The sequence below is a fragment of the Moschus berezovskii genome, chromosome 15, assembly GCF_049115385.1.
Source record: "Moschus berezovskii isolate FMDL1 chromosome 15, NW_MosBer_1.0, whole genome shotgun sequence".
NCBI classification, from domain to species: Eukaryota; Metazoa; Chordata; class Mammalia; order Artiodactyla; family Moschidae; genus Moschus; species Moschus berezovskii.
In genome coordinates this window covers 86,098,271-86,119,581 of record NC_142474.1, presented here as the reverse complement: position 1 = coordinate 86,119,581, position 21,311 = coordinate 86,098,271, and the positions used below count along the sequence as shown (strand labels likewise).

The 21,311-nt window shown below is 41.7% G+C and overlaps 1 pseudogene; it reads right to left on the bottom strand.

Annotated features, from left to right (window-relative positions):
- Positions 1-21,311, bottom strand: part of LOC148775505 (ankyrin repeat domain-containing protein 26-like) — a 180,123-nt pseudogene that overhangs the window by 46,028 nt on the left and 112,784 nt on the right.

The window sequence follows — 21,311 nt, the reverse complement described above, 5'->3', positions numbered from 1 at the left end:
AGAGTGGTTCACAGTCACACTTGCTTTTGAGAGAGGTGACTCTAAATGCTACAAGAGGAATCAACTCTTGTATACAAGGGCATACAAACAAATGGAGGGAGATGAATCTGAAGGCATTATTAATGGAAAAAAACAAAGGTGATGCAGGCCTGAACTGGGGGAGCATTTCCAGAAATATTTAGGATATAAAATGTTCTGAGTCCAATATAGAATAAATCTTTATGAAATGAATAAATGTACAAATCCGGGGACCCCGAAGGAGTAGACTCTGCTGGTTACCTTATAAAAGGTATCATCTGAGATGAGAAACGATCTACATGAATGGTCTGAAGTTGCTTCTATTTATTTGTAGTTTTCCTATTTCACATCTTCCTCTGTTGAAGGGACTGGATAGGTTTTATCTGAATTTGTGTTTTGTGGACATACCAAGCTAATGGAGAAATAAGGGCAAACAAGTCACTTCCATAGATTAAAAGAAACAAAACACTTCAAGTTGATAGCTTGTAGTCACTATTCTAGGAAATAACAGAATCTTTTGTAAATGCAAAGTTAACCTTATAGGTGAGGAAAGGAAAGAAAAAACTAGGAGTGAAAAAAAGAAACAGTATATGATTTCTTACTATATCTCTGGCCATATGACTGATTAAAGGTGCTAAATTAGTTGGTATTTATGGACAACACATATTAGACATGGTTACTCAATAGACTGGGCATCCTAGTAGAATCAGAATTGACTTTCTATATACTGCTTTTCAATGATACAGCACTCTTTCAGTATTGCTATGAAGTTACATGTTGAGAAGGCATTCTCTAAGATGTCTCCCAACTAGTCCCAGAGTTCTAAACATAATCCTGCTACCCACTCTCAGGGGTATGCTAAATACCAGGCTAAACAAACTTACTTTCTCCTAACTCTCTTTGTATTTGTTGTATTACCATGGTCAGAGGGAGACTGCACACACCTCACTAAAAGGTACTGCTTGGCTGTAGGTTGCATAAAAGGAGTCAGCGCAAGGTGGGTTTTGCCGCAAAATCTAATCTGGAACCACCAGAATAACGGTTAGGCCGTGCCCAGGTGGCGCACGGCTGAGTGCCCTGGGCCTCTACATTACCTTGTTTGCTTTTTCTGTTTTCTGGCAGCTGAGACTGGCACAGGTCATGGAGCATGTAATTCCCTACCAGAAACACCGCTCCAATAGTCATATTTTATCTATTACAGTCATCTGTCCACATTCTGTGGATGCTGACTGATTTTTGGTCATTGATTATGACACCAGTGGACACTGATCAACTTTTAAATGCCCCGCTCTTTGATAAGTCTCATTGTTGAGGCTCAAACTAGGAGAATCGGAATCTGAAAAATCTGAAAACAAAGCTTCCATGTATTAGAATGTCAGTAAGAATACTACTCTACCTAGCTTGTACAGTCTTTCTTCAGAGAATCAGTTCCATGTCCTCCTCTCCCCTCAAACTCACTTGTCCTTCAGAGTTTATTATATCTTACACTTCACTGCCATTCATGAAGGGACCTTAACTAGTGTCTCATTTTTCCTACTTGCTAATTTTCTAGTATTACTTACTTTGATTCACTCAATCTCTATTACATATTCTGTATTCCATAAGAACTTTATTAATAATTATTTTTCTTCAACATACAAATATTTTATTAACAACATTTATGGCATTTATTTTACATTTAATTATGCATGACAATATTGTGTGTTCTAGAGACCATGGTTTTAAAAACACTCTAAATGAATGGTACTGCCTTAATTAATGGTACAAACCAAGACAATGTATTAAAAAGCAAAGACATCACTTTGCCGACAAAGGTCTGTACAGTCAAAGCTATGGTTTTTGCAGTAGTCACCGAGGGATGTGAGAGTTGGACCGTAAAGAAGGCTGAGTGCCAAAGAACTGATGCTTTCAAACTGTGGTGCTAGAGAAGGCTCTTGAGAGTCCCTGGAGAGCAAAGAGATCAAACCAGTCAATCCCAAGGGAAATGAACCCTGAATACACACTGGAAGGACTGATGCTGAAACTGAAGCTCCAATATTTTGGACACCTGATGTGAAGAGCCAACTCACTGGAAAAGACCCTGATGCTGGGAAAGACTGAGGGGAGGAGAGGGGGACAGCAGAGGGTGAGATGGTTGGATAGCATCACTGATTCAGTGGACATGACTAGGTGAACTCAGGGAGACGGTGAGGGACAGGGAGGCCTGGTGTGCTAGTCCACAGGGTCACAAAGAGTTGTACACGATTTAGCGGCTGACCACCACCAACAACAACTACTTTAATTACAATGAGACAGCCTTTTCTCCTTGTATCAATATCTTCAGAGCCCATTTTGTAAGCCTTGGATAAACATCATAAACATATAAGAAATGATAGGTTTGTGTGTGACTAATTGTTTCCACGAGAAAATAAGATAAGTCCAGGACCACACTTGATCCAAAGAGCACAGAGCCTGAGACAAGAATGAATGCAACACAGAAATATTTGCTTCAAAAACAAAAAGCTGTCAGGTCTAAATTTCTTAAGAGAAGGCAAAGAAACAAGCAAGAAATGCAAAAGTGAAACTTAAAACCCTGTTTCAGCTCAGTTCAGTTCAGTTCAGTTCAGTCGCTCAGTCGTGACCGACTCTTTGCGACCCCATGAATCCCAGCATGCCAGGCCTCCCTGTCCATCACCAACTCCCGGAGTTCACTCAAACTCATGTCCATCGAGTCGGTGATGCCATCCAGCCACCTCATTCTCTGTCGTCCCCTTCTCCTCCCGTCCCCCTCAAGGCCCCCTTTATTATTTCACATCTAACCACTTCAACAGTTTAAAACTGTGGTTCTCAAGTGTGCCCTGAGAATCCCTGAAGTCCAGAGACCCATCGGATCAGGGGGTCCAAGAAATCAGAACTATTTTCACAACAACACTAAATGTTACTTCCATTCTCATTCTCTTCTGAGTGCACAGTGGAGTTCTTCACAGACACAATATGCGATATTATAACTCTAATGACAAATGGAATCAGCCATTATGATTCTGTGTTCCTGTATTTTAAGTTTTTCAGCTTTGTTTTCCAATACAGTGAACATCAATAAATACAACCTACTTAAACAAAAGTTCCGTGGCAGTCTCAATGATTTTTAGAAGTATAAAATGATCCTAAAGCCAAAACTTTCAGAATCACTGCTTTAAAAGATTATATCTATCAGAAAGTTATTAAAGTATGAGTACTTCCCCTACTTCTAATAATCAAAGACACCACAAACCCAATAGACACACAAAGTCCGCTAAACAGAACATCTGGTTGGCCTACATTCATCTGTGTAACAACACTAAAACGAAATAATGATAAGCTTAAATACAACTGACATATTAGTAAGAGAAGCTTTTCTCTAGGTAAAGAAAGGTCAGAGTCAAATAAGCATTTCTGGACACTGGAAAAATCTTAGGATCTAATAATTTCTGAGAATCCCTAAGAAGCATACAGATTCCAAACTGAGAACTTCAGAGTATCGAAACATATAAAGAAACATATTGAGTTCAAGTTTCCATTTTAAAAATTTCTTGTTCTTGTGCTTGCACATATCTTTTTTCCCAAAACGTGGATACCAATAATAACATTTGCCTTATGTATGTAAAATGCTTTAATTAAATTTGCGAAAAAAAAAAAAAAAACAAACTTAGCAGTATGAAGACTGAGCATTTCAAATACTTCAGTGTCCCCCCTCTTTTCTGAGTTACGTGTGTATTGCAAAATTTACCTGAAGTGGATGTTTGTAAATCCTTAATTCCGACTATTTTATTAGGAACAGAGTCTTTCACTAAGACTGTAGGCTGCATGGGTTTGGAAATAAGTTCATTAATAAATAATGTACACTTGATACAATCCACAGTTCATAATTCAAGATAAAAACATAAACATTTTTACATTCACGTTAGGATATTTCTCAGGAGACTCTAAAAGGCAAAAGGGACATAGAGTTAATTACATGTAAATATGAAAACCAGCTGTACATTCATGCAGAGTTAGTACCGAGAAGAATCCTCGCACTCGGCCTTGGCACAGAATACATTCAGCTTTAGTGTCTTCTTTTGAGGGGGGTCTTAGGACTCTGGTAAGACAGACATATGACTCCATTATAGATAGTGAAGAAAAATAGGAATACAGGTTCACCAAAACATGCAGTAAGATTTCAAAAGTAACATCGTGTTTTCAATGACTTTAGAAAATACCAAAGAGCACACAGACCGATGTGAACATGCTGACAGATGAGGAAAAAATGGATCTTAATCCGAGGAACAAACCATGACCCCAAGAAGACAAATGTGAAAGCTGACGGTAAAATGCAACAGCACATCCTGAATGCAACACAGCAGTTATCATTTCCACCATTATACGCTAAGTATTTCTCGTGATCTTCAATCTGTCCAGTCATATAAGAAGTGCACAGTGGGGATGACAGGTCACCAGAATGTATAATACATTTCTCATCAAAGACAGAGTAATGAACTGATTAGCCTGGATATGCACTTGTAGAAAAATGGCTCATAAAATATTCATTTTTTTCCCATATCCATGTGGCCTACTGGTATGCCTACATGTCTGGCTCCTCTAGTCTAGCCGTCTTAAAGTTTCTCAATCCACTCATGCAAGAAGGTATATAAGACACATCTAGGAAATAATGTATAATAAATTGTACAATAATTTGTATAATAATAAATAATGTATAATAAAAAAAGGAAATAGTACATTTAATTGCTACAGAATTATTAGAAAGTAAAAATCCTTCAGGTTTCAAAATCAGTATAGTATTTATTAAAAGTATTTCTAGCCTTTAGGGAATGAACCCTATTAATCTGTTTGGCTTCAAACTTTAGTTTGCTTTGGTACATCACGCTAATGCTTCAAAGGATTTCTATGAAACAACTTTCAAAAAATCAGCTATCTTAAAAAAAAAAAAAAAAAGGCAATGCCTCCTTTTTCAAATTAATCTAATTTGAATAACAAATACCGGTACAACATATATATCTTTGATGCCTAAGAGCTACTCGGAGGGGCTGCGGTTTCCCCATTTCGAGCACCCCATCCCACCTCCAGGATTCTCTGGGGCAATAATGATCTTATCTCTTTTCAGGGTAAATACGCTGAAGCCACCTAGAAGGAGTTCTCTCAAGTGTCCTCATCACCTCCAAAATCGCCTCCCGAAGGCCTCGCTTTCCCCCTTTGTCCTTTCACTAGTCTCTCCTCTCTAAAGGGGAATCTCTGGATCTGCGGACTTAAATCTTCCCCCTTGACATCCTTTCTGTGGATCATCCCCACCACTTCTTTCTCCCTCTTTGCTTAGCAAACTGCTACTTCAACTCCTTGCTTCCCTCTGGCTATAAACACGCTCAGAAAGAAACACAAAATAACGCTTTTCCTTGATCCTGTTAGGTCGTGCACTAGCCAATGCTCTTCTTCCAGATTTCTCTAAATGCAAGGCTACACCCTTGCTACTCGGAGAGCTTGTTAGAAATGCAGAATCTCAGACCTCCTGCTCAGCATGAGAAAAGCTGGTCTACAGGGAGTCTGCTTCTACATGACTTCATCTTAATTCATTCTCCGGAAATCTCAGCCTCCGTTTCCTCATGCGAACACATCCCCCGAAACTGAAATGGCAGTAGAAGTTGGAAACCTTCCAGTGGACTCTCTATGAGGCTGTGGGTTCCTTGGTCTCCCCGTCACGCCCTCTGCTCTCTCCTTCTTTCCAGTTCTCTTGTTTTGTCCCATGGGACACCATCCTGGAAAGCAGCAACACTTCATAGGACACCAACTTGCACACATTTACAACTGAGCACCTATGCCCACGCTCCCCCAGAGGATGACAACCGCTCTGCACGCCCAGGGACCGCAGTTCTAAATGTCTTCCTGAGAATGAGCAAAACAGGAAGAGGGGAGAACTTTGCTGTTCTTCTCTGACAAGTTTTGGTGCCAGAAGCTCACTTCAAATTCATCGTCCATGTCAAATACTCTCCCTTTATCTAAAGACCTTCATTACTTATTGCCCCCTTCCCCCACAGACCTGTGCTTCCTTTTCTTCATTCCCTCCCTGTACCCTCTGCCTCTCTCATCCTTCATTCCCTCTTGCCTCTTATTTCTTGACCTCCCTTAGGTTGTAGAGTATCTGGAAACAGAACTAATAATTTGTTTTCGGTCATGTGTCACATGGAATCTTAATTCCCTGAGCAGGGATCGAAACTGCACCACCTGCATTGGAGAGTCTTAACCGGACAAAGTCTTAAGCATTGGACTGCAAAGTAAGTCTAAGAACTAATAACTTAGTTCTTTAAACTGGATTCTCAATGTAATCTGTGGTAGACACCTGATAAGATGCAAAAGTGCCCTCTTTTTCTCATCTTTTTTCTCACTACCCATCCCACAGGTGATTTTCTTTGCCTATTAGAATATATCAACATTCCCATTTTCAATCAACGTGCAGTCAAATGATTTTTCTCTAAAACAGAGTTCTTACCTTCTACTTTCTCATTTAATGTCTTTTGTCCTCTTTGACCAGCAGTTCCAGGTAAATGATCCACATATTTCTGTGGGAGGCTCTCAGAGACACTCCGCTAGAATGAATGATAACCATGAGTTGCATGAAGGGTTCCTAATCCCTTTGGAAGAAAGTACCCTACTTTTAACCTGGGTAAGGCAGGTTTTGCCAAGATCCCACAGTGGCTATGTGACAGAACCAGGATGCTGAATTCAAACAAACACGATGCTGCATCACCAAGCAGGGGCTGCCGCATCTAAGAGATCAGGCCCTTCTTATCTCCTTCCATAGCTGCCTCCTTCAAACAGGGCACCGTTACTTTACATTACTTCAAGTACGGCTGCCATAAAGGTACTCTGCACGTGCTACTTAAGCTATCCAAAATGGTTTGCACTTACTAAAACATCACTAAAGCTAACTGCTGTTATTATAGCCCCACATATTGATTACCATTTCCCATACTTTCCTTTCTCTTGAAATGTTCCTTGCAGATCAACCAGACAATCCAAATGTAGCTTCAAGCACTATCTGGTCAACGTCGATGTGGTAAAAAAAACCACAATCGAAATGAAAATCAAAACTACAATGAGGTACCACCTCACACAAGTCAGAATGGTCATCATCCAAAAGTCTGCTATTGCTGCTGCTCTTCAGTCGCTTCAGTCGTGTCTGACTCTGTGCGACCCTAAGGACTGAAGCCGGCCAGGCTCCCCTGTCCATTGGCTTCTCCAGGCAAGAATACTGGAGTGGGTTGCCATGCCCTCCTTCCCGACTCAGGGATCAAACCCAGGCCTCCCGCTGAAGGCAGATTCTTTACGGCTCAGCCACAACGAGATACCACCTCACACCAGTCAGAATGACCATCATCAAAAAGGCATAAAAAGCATTTAAATTGCAACAAAGGAAGTAAAGCTATCTCTGTTCTCAGATGTCATGATTCTATATGCAAAAAACCCTGAAGACTTCACACACAAAAGGATTAGGATACATGTATCCAATCAAGTTGCAGGATACAAATCCACATGCCAAAAAACGCAAAAAAGCAGTTTTATTTGTTTACACCACCAACAGTCTATCTGAAAAGGAAATGAGGAAAACAATCCGATCTATAATAGCACCTAGTAGAACACAATACCTAGGAACAAATTCAACCAAGGAAGTGAACCATCTTTGCACTGAAAACTTTATGAGATTGATGAGAAAGACAAAGGTCAATGGAGAGATATCCATATCCATGGACTGGAAGAACTAATACTGTTAAAAATGCCCACATTACCTACAGTGATCTAGAAATTCAAAGCAATCGTTATTAAAATTTCAGTGGCATTTTACACAGAAATGGAAAAAAAAAATCTAAACTTTGTGTGAACTGCAAAAGATGCTGAATAGCCAAAGAACCTCCAAAAAAGAACAAAGCTGGAGGCATCACTGTGCCTGATTTCAAATTATATTAAAAGGTATAGTAATGAAAACAGCATGGTACAGACATGAAAACCAATGAGCAGTGGTACAGAATCGAGATTCCAGAAATAAATACACACTTTTACAGCCAAATAATCTCCACTAAAGCTTCCAAGAACATACAATGGGGAAGATTAGCTTAATGAATTATGTTGGGAAAACGGTATTCACATGCAGATGAATGAAACTGACCTTATTTCACACCATATGCAAAAACTAACTCAAAGTAAAGATTTTAGGTAAGACCTGAATCAAGAAAACAGAGAAAACAAAAACAAAAAAACCAAACGACTTGACACTGGTGTGGGCAATTATTTTCTAGAGAGGACCCTAAAAAGACAGGCAACAAAAGGGAAAATTGATAAATTGGATTACACCAAAATTAAAAGCTTTTGTGCAGCAAGTTCAGTTCAGTCGCTGAGTTGTGTCCAACTCTTTGCGACCGCATGGACTGCAGCACACCAGGCCTCCCTGTCCATCACCACTCCCGGAGCTTACTCAAACTCATGTCCGTTGAGTGGGTGATGCCATCCAACCATCTCATCCTCTGTCTTCCCCTCCTCCACCTTCACTCAATCTTTCCCCGCATCAGGGTCTTTTCAAATGAGTTAGCTCCTCGCATCAGGTGGTCAGTGAACACCCAGGAACACCCAGGACTGATCTCCTTTAGGATGGGCTGGCTGGATTTCCTTGCAGTCCAAGGGACTCTCAAGAGTCTTCTCCAACACCACAGTTCAAAAGCATCAATTCTTCGGCGCTCAGCCTCCTTTACATTCCAAATCTCACATCCATACGTGACTACTGGAAAAACCACAGCCTTGATGAGACGGACCTTTGTTGGCAAAGTAATGTCTCTGCTTTTTAATATGCTGTCTAGGGTGGTCATAACAGGAAACAATAAAATGAAAGGGCGACCTATGGCCTGAGAGGAAATAATTTGCAAGCCATCAATCCGGTCCAAAATATATAGGGAACTCGTACAAGTAAACAGCAAAACAACCTGATTATTGAAAAACAGGTGAAGCTTCTGAACAGACATACAAGATGACCAGCTCACCATCAAGGAAATGCAAACCAAAGCCGTAATCGGATAGCACCTCCTGCCTGTTACTATGGCTGTATGACTGTGGTAGTCACTCAGTCCTGTCTGACTTTGTGTCCGCATGGACTGTAGCCCACTAGGTTCCTCTCTCCCTGGAATTCTCCAGGCAAGAATACTGGAATTGATAGCTATTCTCTTCTCCAGGGGATCTCCGGGACCCAGGGGTCAAATCCGGGTCTCCTGCATTGCAGGTAGATTCTTTACTGTCTGAACTACCAGGGAAGCGTGTTACTATGGCTGTGATCCAATAAATGAAAGATAATATGTGTTAGAAAGGATCTGGAGAAAAGAGAACACTTGCGCATCATTGGTGGGAATGGCAACTGGGAGTCATTATGGGCAACAGTACAAATGCAGGACCCTCAAAAAATTAAAAATAGAACGACCATCCAGAAAACCCTCTTCTGAGTATATATACAAACAAAATGATATCAGGGCCTCTAAGAAATCAGTACCGTGTTCACTGAATCATGAATCACAAAAGCCAAGACATGGAAACAACCTGTATCCATCAACAAAAGAAGAAAAATGAGGCATATGTATTAATACACAGAATGGAATATTATTCGGCCACAGGAAAGAAGGAAATCCTGCCATTTGTGACAACACAGGTGAACCCTGAAAACAGCGCATTTAGTGATATGAGTCAGAAAAAGACAAAGACTGTCCGGTCGCACTCACAGGTAGAATTATTTCTAAGCCCACACTGAGACTGCACCACACACAGATTAGAATATCCAGTTGTTTAAAACTGACAATACCGAGTACAGATGAGCATGAAGAACAACTGGACACCTCACACAAGGCTAATGCAAATGCAAAAGGGTAGAGTCACCTTGGAAAATAGTTTTGCATTATCTTATAAAGGCAAACAGATACTTACGATCGAGCAAACCCATCCAAGGTATTTACCCAAGAGAAATAAAACCTAGATAAAGGACGACAACATTAAAAAAAAAAAAAAAAAAGCAAGATACATGATTCTATTCACATGCCATTCTGGAAAATGCGAAACTAGTTGGAGAACCCATTCAGGGGTCCCCAGGAGTTCATCACAATGGATAAACCTCGAAAACATGACACCAAATGAGAAAAGTTAATCCCAAGGGAGCACAGATGGTATGATTCCATTTATGCAAAATACCCAGAACAGGCACGTCTCCAGAGATGGATAATAGACTGGGGGGGTGCTTGGGACTGAGGAAGATGGGGCGGAGCATAGGTGGTGGCTACAGGATGCAGGGTTTCTGTAGGGGGCTGATGGAAGTGTTCTAAAATTGACCGTGGTCACAGGTGACACCCATCTAGACTAAGAGATACTGAACTACACATGTTGAGGGGGTGAATTCCATGATACCTGAATTATACCTCAGCAGCTTTTTTAAAAAAATTCAGTGGCGGGATCTAGATAATCTTCTTAATTCTCCAGTTTGAATGAAGGTAATATACACCACCTGAGTACCTCCATGCCTTTACAGTATATCTAAAATGAAAAGAAAGGAAGGCAATGCCTGATATCAACTGCTTTGTTTAAAACGCTTTGTGCACAAGTTATTCTTAATGGCACAAAATAAATAGACACAGAATTCTGCAGCCTTTCACAACAGTGAAGACGCGAAATGACAGTTTTCTGGAACATTTCATTAAACATTATCCTCTGATTTTATCTGGCTTGCCTCATCACAGTTACTCTAAAAAAAGTCTATCAACTTCTGTGAAGAATGACGCACAATTCCCAACTTTTCTAAGGGTATCTAATCTAAGAAAAAAAGATACAGTGCAAATGGCAGAATGAAAGTCAGAGTTTAAGAAACAAGTGCATTTAAAGATAATAAAACTGTAGTAAATTACTTGTAATGAAAATACAAAAGAAAGTTGTCCATGAAAATCCGTGTCTTAAAACACTTTATCCTATGTGTTGACCGCTGACACATCAAATTTCACACCTACCTGACTTGCGAGTTGAAGTCAGCTGTTCCTTAAACCCTGTGCCTCAACTTCTAAGTCAGCACAGTAACGTGACGTGACCTCCAGTGACGCCTCTGAAATAGACTGCTTTCTTCTGGTGTCTGCCAGTTCTTGTCGGCGTTGTCTCACAACTGCCTAATGAGATGCTCTGTCACTGAGTTTATCAAATCACTTTACTATTACGTTATGTTACTAATACACAATGCCAACATATTTACTTTGATTTCATCCCACACGCTAGCAAAGCGATGCTCAAAATTCTCCAAGCCAGGCTTCAACAGTACATGAACCGAGACCTTCCAGATGTTCAAGCTGGATTGAGAAAAGGCAGAGGAGCCAGAGATCAAATTGCCAACATCCACTGGATCATAGAAAAAGCAAGAGAGTTCCAGGAAAACATCTACTTCTGCTTTATTGACTGGGTCAAACCCTTTGACTCTGTGAATCACAACAAAGTGTGGAAAATTCTTCAAGAGATGGGAATACTAGATCACCATACCTGCCTCCAGGAAAATCTGTATGCAGGTCAAGAAGCAACAGTTAGAACCAGACATGGAACAACAGACTGGTTCCAAGTTGGGAAAAGAGTACATCAAGGCTATACGTTGTCACCCCGCTTATTTAACGTAGATCAGAGGACATCATGCCGAAGCCGGGCTGGAGGAAGCACAGGCAGAAATCAAGATTTTCGGGAGAAATATCAGTAACCTCAGATATGCAGATGACCACACCCTTAGGGCAGAAAGCAAAGAGGAACGAAAGAGCCTCTTAATGAAAGTGAAAGAAGATAGTGAAAAAGCTGGCTTGCAACTCAACATTGAAAAAACTAAGATCATGGCATCCGGTCCCATCACTTCATGGCAAATAGATGGAGAAACAGTGAAAACAGTGACAGACTTGATTTTCTTGGGCTCCAAGTCAACGCAGATGGTGACTGCAGCCATGAAATTAAGATGCTTGCTTCTTCCAAGAAAACTATGACAAACCTAGACAGCATTATTAAAAAGCAGAGACATTACTTCATTGACAAAGGACCATCTAGTAAAACCTATGGTTTTTCCAGTAGTCATGTATGGATGTGAGAGTTGTGTCATCAAGAAAGTTGAGCACCAAAGAACTGCTGCTTTTGAACAGTGGTGTTGGAGAAGACTCCTGAGAGTCCCTTGGACTGCAAGGAGATGCCACCAGTCAGTCCTAAAGGAAATCAGTCCTGAATATTCATTGGAAGGGCTGATGGTGAAGGTCCAATACTTTGGCCACCTGAGGCGAAGAATTGACTCATGGAAAAGACCCTGATGCTGGGAAAGACTGAAGGCAGGAGAAAAAGGGGATGACAGAGGATGAGAGGGCTGGATGGCATCACTGACTCTATGGACGTGAGTTTGAGCAAGCTCCTGGAGTTGGTGATGGACAGGGAGGCCTGATGTGCTGCATACAGTCCAGGGGTTGCAGACAGTCAAGGCATGACTGAGCGACAACTAAACTGAACTGATGGACTTTGAAAACAATCACCACAGACATCTCCTCACCTTCTTTCCCTCCTCACTGAAGCTGGTTACAGACACAGAAGGGGCCACCCTCCGGCCTTCCCGATATTAAGTTACTCAGAAAAAAGATGCAGACCCGGTGTCCACACCCTGCCCCTCCCTATAAATCTGCAGAGCTTCACCACCTCATGTCCAGAAAGAAATAGGTGTGAATGTGGGACAAGTGGTGGGAAATTCCACGCTGTGGAACATTGTGCCCTTCTTATTAGAGGTGTGATTAACTTCAGAGATGGTCACATATTCTATCCAGTGCTCAGACCTTTCCAACAGATTCATATCTCAGCAAAAAAATGAGGCCATTCCCTTGTAGCTTATCTAGTCATGTGTCTCTGCTAATCCCAGACTCCTGATCTATCCCTCCTCCCCACCTTTGCCCTTGGATAACCACAAGGACCAGCATAGCACAGGGAACTCTACTCAATATTCTGTAGTCACCTACATGGGAAAAAGGATCTAAACAAGATGGGATATATGCATACAAATAACTGAATCAACTTGCTGTACATCAGAAACTAACACAAATTTGCAAATCATGTACATTCCAACATAAAAGAAAAATGAAATTTAAAAAATGAGGTTTCTCCCATGGCCTTCAAGAAGCTTCGATAACCTGGCCTCCACCTCCCTCTGGACTGCAGCCCCTTCAGCCCACTCCCTGACTCACTCCATCCCTGCTGCTCTCAAATCCTGCCGCCCTTCATTCTTAGTGGACACGCGCGTATCCAAACGATAGTTATTCATCCTTCAAATGAGCATTCTCCAAGCCAGGCTTCAAACTACGTGAAACGTGAACTTCCAGATGTTCAACTGGCTGTAGAAAAGGCAGAGGAACCAGAGATCAAATTGCCAACATCCGTTGGATCACTGAAAAAGCAAGAGAGTTCCAGAAAACATCTACTTCTGCTTTCAGTTCAGTTGCTCAGTCGTGTCCGACTCTTTGCGACCCCATGAATCACAGCACACCAGGCCTCCCTGCCTGCCTGGAGCCAGCGAGGGAAATCCTACCCATGGCAAAGGTCAATTGGGGAAGAGGCCTGACGGGCAAAGGCTAATCAGGACTCGAGGAACCCCCTGGACTTACCTGAGCATCTACCCCAAAGAAAACCGGAGTCTGACTGCCTTACTATCTTACGTCTCTTACCAAGTCCTCTAATACTTATGGGGGATTCCCCCCCAACCACCTTTCTCTGAAAACATTAATTCAGAGCTGTAGTTAAAAAGTTCTCCTCGGCTTAATAGGAGTGTTCCAATCCAAGCCCCTCCGATAGCTTTCTAACTTTCCTGACAAGTTTGTCCGGGCTCTTACAACTACGAATGTGACTGTTTACAGCCTCCCAGCCATGTAAGGACAGAAAGCCTAATATTCTAAAACACAGGAATTTGTTGAAGAAGTACTAAAAAAGATTTCATTGTTGAATCAATGCTTGCTGCAAAGTTTCCATATTTTCTATTTTATCCTTGGAAATATATTAATCACATATAGAGAAAATAAGTAGTAGCCTCTGATTTAACCACATCAGATCTTAAGTTAACAAATTCCTTTCTTGTAGCTCACTACACCCTTGCCTTATAGGAATGTAACCTTGTCATGTTTCTTTGGAGAATAGCTCCTGACTTAGGAAAATCACCTTGAAAGAATATAAGCCTTTTTCTAGCTAACTAACCTTTGTTAGGAGAGAGGGCCATAAACTTTTAGCAGGCCTCCTGGCCAGAAGATGATGTAAACCACCTAAAACTTTTGTGTATCATGACACATACCAAAATAAGCCCTGATCGTGATAAGGGTCAAGATTACTGATCCCACGTGATTTTGGCGTGATTCTATACCTCTCTTTCACTATTTTTTATGTGCACAACTTAGGGTATAAAAGCAGCACTGGAAAATAAAGTTTTCGGCCTTGCTCACTGAAGCTTGGTCTCCCCGTGTCGTTTTTTCTCTTTTTCCATCCTTTTGTCTATTCTCCTTTTTCTGGTTGAGATCCTTGGAGCACTGGGCCCTCTGCGTTTACTTATCTGCCTGGGTTTCTAAGACCCACTCAAGGGGGTGCCCTGGTGGGGTGCCTCCAGTGATTCGAGAGGGCGTCTGCAGCCTACGTAAACAGAGCAAACCCTGTGCTGGGGTTTTATTGGTTTCCTGCGTAAACCAAGGAATTATCAGCCCCTTTCTCTCTCTCTCTCTCGCTGACGCCGACACCGTTCATCTCAAGGATACCCTGGGTCCATATCGAGGCATGTCGCCGATAAGTGATGCCCGAACAGTCCGATACCTGTCCATCACCAACTCCTGGAGTTCACTCAAATCCACCTCCATTGAGTCGGTGATGCCATCCAGCCATCTCATCCTCTGTCGTCCCCTTCTCCTCCCGACCCCAATCCTTCCCAGAATCAGTCTTTTCCAGTGAGTCAACTCTTTGCATGAGTTGGCCAAAGTATTGGAGTTTCAGCTTTAGCAACAGTCCTTCCAACGAACACCCAGGATTGATCTCCTTTAGAATGGACTGGGTGGATCTCCTTGCAGTCCAAAGGACTCTCAAGTGTCTTCTCCAACATCACAGTTCAAAAGCATCAATTCTTCGGTTATCAGCTTTCTTCACAGTCCAACTCTCACATCCATACATGACCACGGGAAAAACCATAGCCTTGACTAGACGGACCTTGGTTGGCAAAGTCATGTCTCTGCTTTTTAATATGCTATCGAGGTTGGTCATAACTTTCCTTCCAAGGAGTTCAGTTCAGTTCAGTTCAGTCGCTCAGTCGTGTCCGACTCTCCGCGACCCCATGAATCAAAGCACGCCAGGCCTCCCTGTCCATCACCAACTCCCGGAGTACACTCAAACTCATGTTCACAGAGTCGGTGATGCCATCCAGCCATCTCATTCTCCGTCGTCCCCTTCTCCTCCCTCCCCCAACCTTTCCCAGCATCAGAGTCTTTTCCAGTGAGTCAACTCGTCTCATGAGGTGGCCAAAGAATTGGAGTTTCAGCTTTAGCATCAGTCCCTCCAATGAACATCCAGGATTGATCTCTTTTAGAATGGACTGGTTGGATCTCCTTGCAGTATAAGGGACTCTCAAGAGTCTTCTCCAACACCACAGTTCAAAAGCATCGATTCTTCGGCGATCAGCCTTCTTCACAGTCCAACTCTCACATCCATACATGACCACGGGAAAAACCATTGCCTTGACTAGACGGACCTTGGTCGGCAAAGTAATGTCTCTGCTTTTTAATATACTATCAAGGTTGGTCATAACTTTCCTTCCAAGGAGTAAGCGTCTTTTAATTTCATGGCTGCAATCAGCATCTGCAGTGATTTTGGAGCCCAAAAAAACAAAGTCTGACACTGTTTCCATTGTTTTTCCATCTATTTCCCATGAAGTGATGGGACCAGATGCCATGATCTTTGTTTTCTGAATGTTGAGCTTCAAGCCAACCTTTTCACTCTCCTCTTTCACTTTCATCAAGAGGCTTTTGAGTTCCTCTTCACGTTCTGCCATAAGGGTAGTGTCATCTGCATATCTGAGGTTATTGATATTTCTCCCAGCAATCTTGATTCCAGCTTGTGCTTCTTCCAGCCCAGCGTTCCTCATGATGTACTCTGCATAGAAGTTAAATAAGCAAGGTGACAATATACAACCTTGACGTACACCTTTTCCTATTTGGAACCAGTCTGTTGTTCCATGACCGGTTCTAACTGTTGCTTCCTGACCTGCATACAGGTTTCTCAAGAGGCAGGTCAGGTGGTCTGGGATTCCCATCTCTTTCCGAATGTTTCACAGTTTATTGTGATCCACACAGTCAAAGGCTTTGGCATAGTCAATGAAGCAGAAATAGATGTTTTTCTGAAACTCTCTTGCTTTCTCCATGATCCAGCGGATGTTGGCAATTTGATCTCTGGTGCCTCTGCCTTTTCTAAAACCTGCTTGAACATCTGGGATTTCACGGTTTACATACTGCTGAAGCCTGGCTTGGAGAATTTTGAGCATGACTTTACTAGCGTGTGAGATGAGTGCAACTGTGCGGTAGTTTGAGCATTCTTTGGCATTGCCTTTCTTTGGGATTGGAATGAAGACTGACCTCTTCCAGTCCTGTGGCCACTGCTGAGTTTTCCAAATCTGCTGGCATATTGAGTGCAGCACTTTCACAGCATCATCTTTCAAGACTTGAAATAGCTCAACTGGAATTCCATCACCTCCACTAGCTTTGTTCGTAGTGATGCTTTCTAAGGCCCACTTGACTTCACATTCCAAGATGTCTGGCTCTAGGTCAGTGATCACATTATCGTGACTATCTTGGTCGTGAAGATCTTTTTTGTACAGTTCTTCTGTGTATTCCTGCCACCTCTTCTTAATATCTTCTGCTTCTGTTAGGTCCATACCATTTCTGTCCTTTATCGAGCCCATCTTTGCATGAAAAGTTCCCTTGGAATCTAAGCGTCTTTTAATGTCTTTGCTGCAATCAGCATCCGCAGTCATTTTGGAGCCCAAAAAATAAAGTCTGACACTGTTTCCACTGTTTCCCTATCTATTCCTCATGAAATGATGGGACCAGATGCCATGATCTTAGTACTTCTGCTTTATTGACTATGATAAATCCTTTGACTGTGTGGATCACCACAAACTGTGGAAAATTCTTAAAGTGATGGGAAGAGCAGACCACCTGACCGGCCTCTTGAGAAATCTGTGTGCAGGTTGGGAAGCAACAGTTAGAACTGGACAAGGAACAAAAGACTGGGTCCAAATTGGGAAAGGAGTACAGCACGGCTGTATATTGCCACCGTGCTTATTGAACTTAGATGCAGAATACATCATTAGACATGCTGGGCTGCATGAAGCACAAGCTGGAAACAAGATTGCTGGAAGAAATATTAACAACTCAGATATGCAGATGACACCACCCTTATGGCAGAAAGTGAAGAACTAAAGAGCCTGTAGATGAAAGTGAAAGAAGAGAGTGAAAAGGTTGGCTAAAGCACAACATTCAGAAAACGAAGATCATGGCATCCGGGCCCATCACTTCATGGCAACTAGATGGGGAAATAGTGGCTGACTTTAATTTTTCGGGCTCCAATATCACTGCAGATGGTGATTGCAGCCATGAAATGAAAAGATGGCTTACTCCTTGGCAGGAAAGTTATGACCAACCTAGACAGCATATTACAAAGCAGAGACATTACACTGCCAACAAAGGTCCGTCTAGTCAAGGCTATGGTTTTACCAGTAGTCATGTACGGATGTGAGAGTTGGAGTATAAAGAAAGGGAAGCGTAGAAAAATCGATGCTTTTGAGCTGTAGTGTTGGAGAAGACTCCTGAGAGTCCCCTGGACTCCAAGGAGCTCCAACCAGTCCATCCTAAAGGAAATCGGTCCTGAACATTCATTGCAAGGATTGATGCTGAAGCTGAAACTCCAATACTCTGGTCACCTGATGCGAAGAGCTGACCCATTGGAAAAGAGCCTGAAACTGGGAAAGATTGAGGGCAGGAGGAGAAGGGGACGACAGAGGATGAGATGGTTGGATGACATCATCGACTCGATAGACATGGGTTTGGGTGGATGCCGGGAGTTGGTTATGGACAGGGAGGCCTGGTGTGCTGCGGTTCGTGGGCTCACAAAGAGTCAGACACGACTGAGTGACTGAACTGAACTGATGCTGGGAAAGATTGAGGGTAGGAGGAGAAAGGGATGACAGAGGATGAGATGGTTGGATGGCATCACCAACTCAATGGACATGAGTTTGAATAAACTCCAACTGTTGGTGCCGGACAGGGATGCCTGGCGTGCCGCAGTCCGTGGGGTCGTGAAGAGTCGGACACAACTGAGTGACTGAACTGAACTGAACTGATTGAATTGAAAATCACAATTATGAGCAAATTGTTTGCAAAAATGTTCTAAGTAAATCATAAGTAGCAGATGGAAGAGTAAATCAAGAAGTGTTTGAGTCAAGCTCACCACTTGAATCCCTAATTATGAGTGAATGACAAGTAGATGCCTTTAAACAGTTGACAGGCCATAGAGTAAATGATTCAAGGCTGAAATATTTCCCAGATTAAATTGACATGAAGAAAAATAAACATCCCAAGAAATATCAAAAATACCTCCAATAAACACCACCACTTGCTAGCTTTAAAAAAAAATACATCTGATACCTAACCTATACAGCTACCCCAAAGTAAGAGCCTTAGCTCTGTACATAGCTAAACAGATTAAAGTTTGTAAAAAAATTTTTCTTGAGAATATGCTACCGTTCTAACATTGTAATAGTCCACTAATAGAATTATACCTATTGATAGCTGCACTAAGCACTTCTGCTGCTAAGTCACTTCAGTCGTGTCCGACTCTGTGTGACCCCATAGACGGAAGCCCACCAGGCTCTCCCGTCCCTGGGATTCTCCAGGCAAGAACACTGGAGTGGGTTGCCATTTCCTTCTCCAGCACTTCTACAAACATCAATTAACTCGTTAGCTATAATGATTCTGGAAAGGAAGAAGTTAGAAATATAAGTAAACTGCAGGCTTTTCACCAGGTCTTCTGACCCTACTAGTCCTCTTACATCAAACCACAGTCACTTCTCTAGTACAAACACATCAATACAAAACAAGCCTCCACCTTCACTCACGGTGCAGACACTCATGGTAGATGGGTAAAATTTAGAGAGCTCTTCCTAGACAAGTATGAGATTATTTGCTGCTTCCGTAACTTTCAATACATTTTTGTAATGTTTAAAATAGTAAGACAGGGCGAAAGACAACGAAAAACACTTACTAATGATCACTAAATACATGTTATGTCACATCCATCATTGTTTCCAAAAGTTCCTTGTACTGAAATAGGACACTACAGAAAGCACAGTGTTGATTTTCTCACGAGAACGGCATCCACAGCACAGTCTCTGAACTGCACAGACGCTCCTCCTCACCATCAGTGGAAGTCATAAACCACCCTAATTATCCATCAAGGAAGGGAAATCACTGCCAGAAACTAAGAGCATCTATTGCTAGTAGCACGAGGTATAGTTTTTCTTGGGGGGCGGGGAGCAGAGGAGGCAGGACTAGTATAAGTTTATTCTGAAGAAGTTACTTTTTAAAGTGTTCAAAAATGCTTTTACATCTGATCTTGCAGTTTTTACAGATTGGAAAACTGTAAATGATATGCAAAGGTCATTGACAGGGCATTGGCTAAAGAAATGACAGTGGTGCCAAGAACGGACGCTGGGTTAGACACTGAAGGTGAGGACGTTCACGGAGTGACCCACACGCTCACTGCAAAGCAGAGGGACTAGGTGTGGAACGCGGTCAATGGGGGAGCACACGCCGTCTTCCTGGCCTAAAGTGCAATTGGAGGAGGGTGCCGGCTCCTCCGATATAGTTGCAATAATTTTGAGATCACTTCCTATGGAAAATATTAAAGGCCTCTCCTTGGATGAGCTCATTGTATGTCCCTACCTGACTGCTGTAGACAAATGGATCGGAATTACAAATGTTACTTTATCCGACACATGAAAAATGTCATCCGTCCTCAAAATATAGATGTATAGGCTTTCACAAGCCTCTATACTTTCTACGGTACATACTCTTCCTTTATAAAATATATACGTACACAGATACATACACACATACATGACTACAGAAAATACCTGAGTTCATTTCCTTATTAGCCATTTCTTTCTGCTTTTGTTTGGCAAGCTGATTGGTCAGGATTCCCTCCTGTAAGATTTTGGCATTCTGGTCTCCAGAAAGCTGCTTCTAAGTGTCATATGTTGCTCTTCCAAAACCTGCAGAGACACTATATGAAGTTTTGGGACCCATATCATTAAAAGAAAAAAAAAAAAAAACAGTTAAAAGCTTAGAAGAAGAATATAAAATGAAATAAAACTGTTGAAAGTCAGTAGCCTTTTAAAACAAGGATCTGGAATAGAAGGGACATATCTCAACATAATAAAACCTATATATGAGAAACCCACAGCAAACATTATCCTCAATGGTGAAAACCTGAAAGTGTTTCCCCTAAAGTCAGGAACAAGACAAGGGTGCCCACTCTCACCACTACTATTCAACATAGTTTTGGAAGTTTTGGCCACAGCAATCAGAGCAGAAAAAGACATAAAAGGAATTCAAATTGGAAACGAAGAAGTAAAACTCTCACTGTTTGCAGATGACATGATCCTCTACGCAGAAAACCCTAAAGACTCTACCAAAAAATTACTAGAGCTAATCAATGAATATGGTAAAGTTGTAGGATATAAAATCAACACACAGAAATCCCTTGCATTCCTATACACTAATAATGAGAAAATAGGGTAATTAAGGAAACAATTCCATTCACCGTTGCAATGAAAAGAAGAAAATACTTAGGAATATATCTACCTAAAGAAACAAAAGACCTATATATAGAAAACTATAAAACATTGGTGAAAGAAATCAGAGAGGACACCAATAGATGGAGAAATATATCATGTTCATGGATTTGAAGAGTCAGAGAACGATTCAGATCATTCTCAGTGTTCAGTTCCATCTAGTGCTCTGAGAGTGAGTTCAAGTTGCTGTTTCAACTTCTTTACTATATTGGTCTTCCTTTCTTCTTAACTGCTCCCTAATTTTTTCATATAACATATCAGCATTGCTTCTATTCTCCTCTTCTTGCTTGAAGGTCAATCTGCAAAATTTATAGAGCTCTTCTTAAAAAAAACATGAGACTATTCGCTG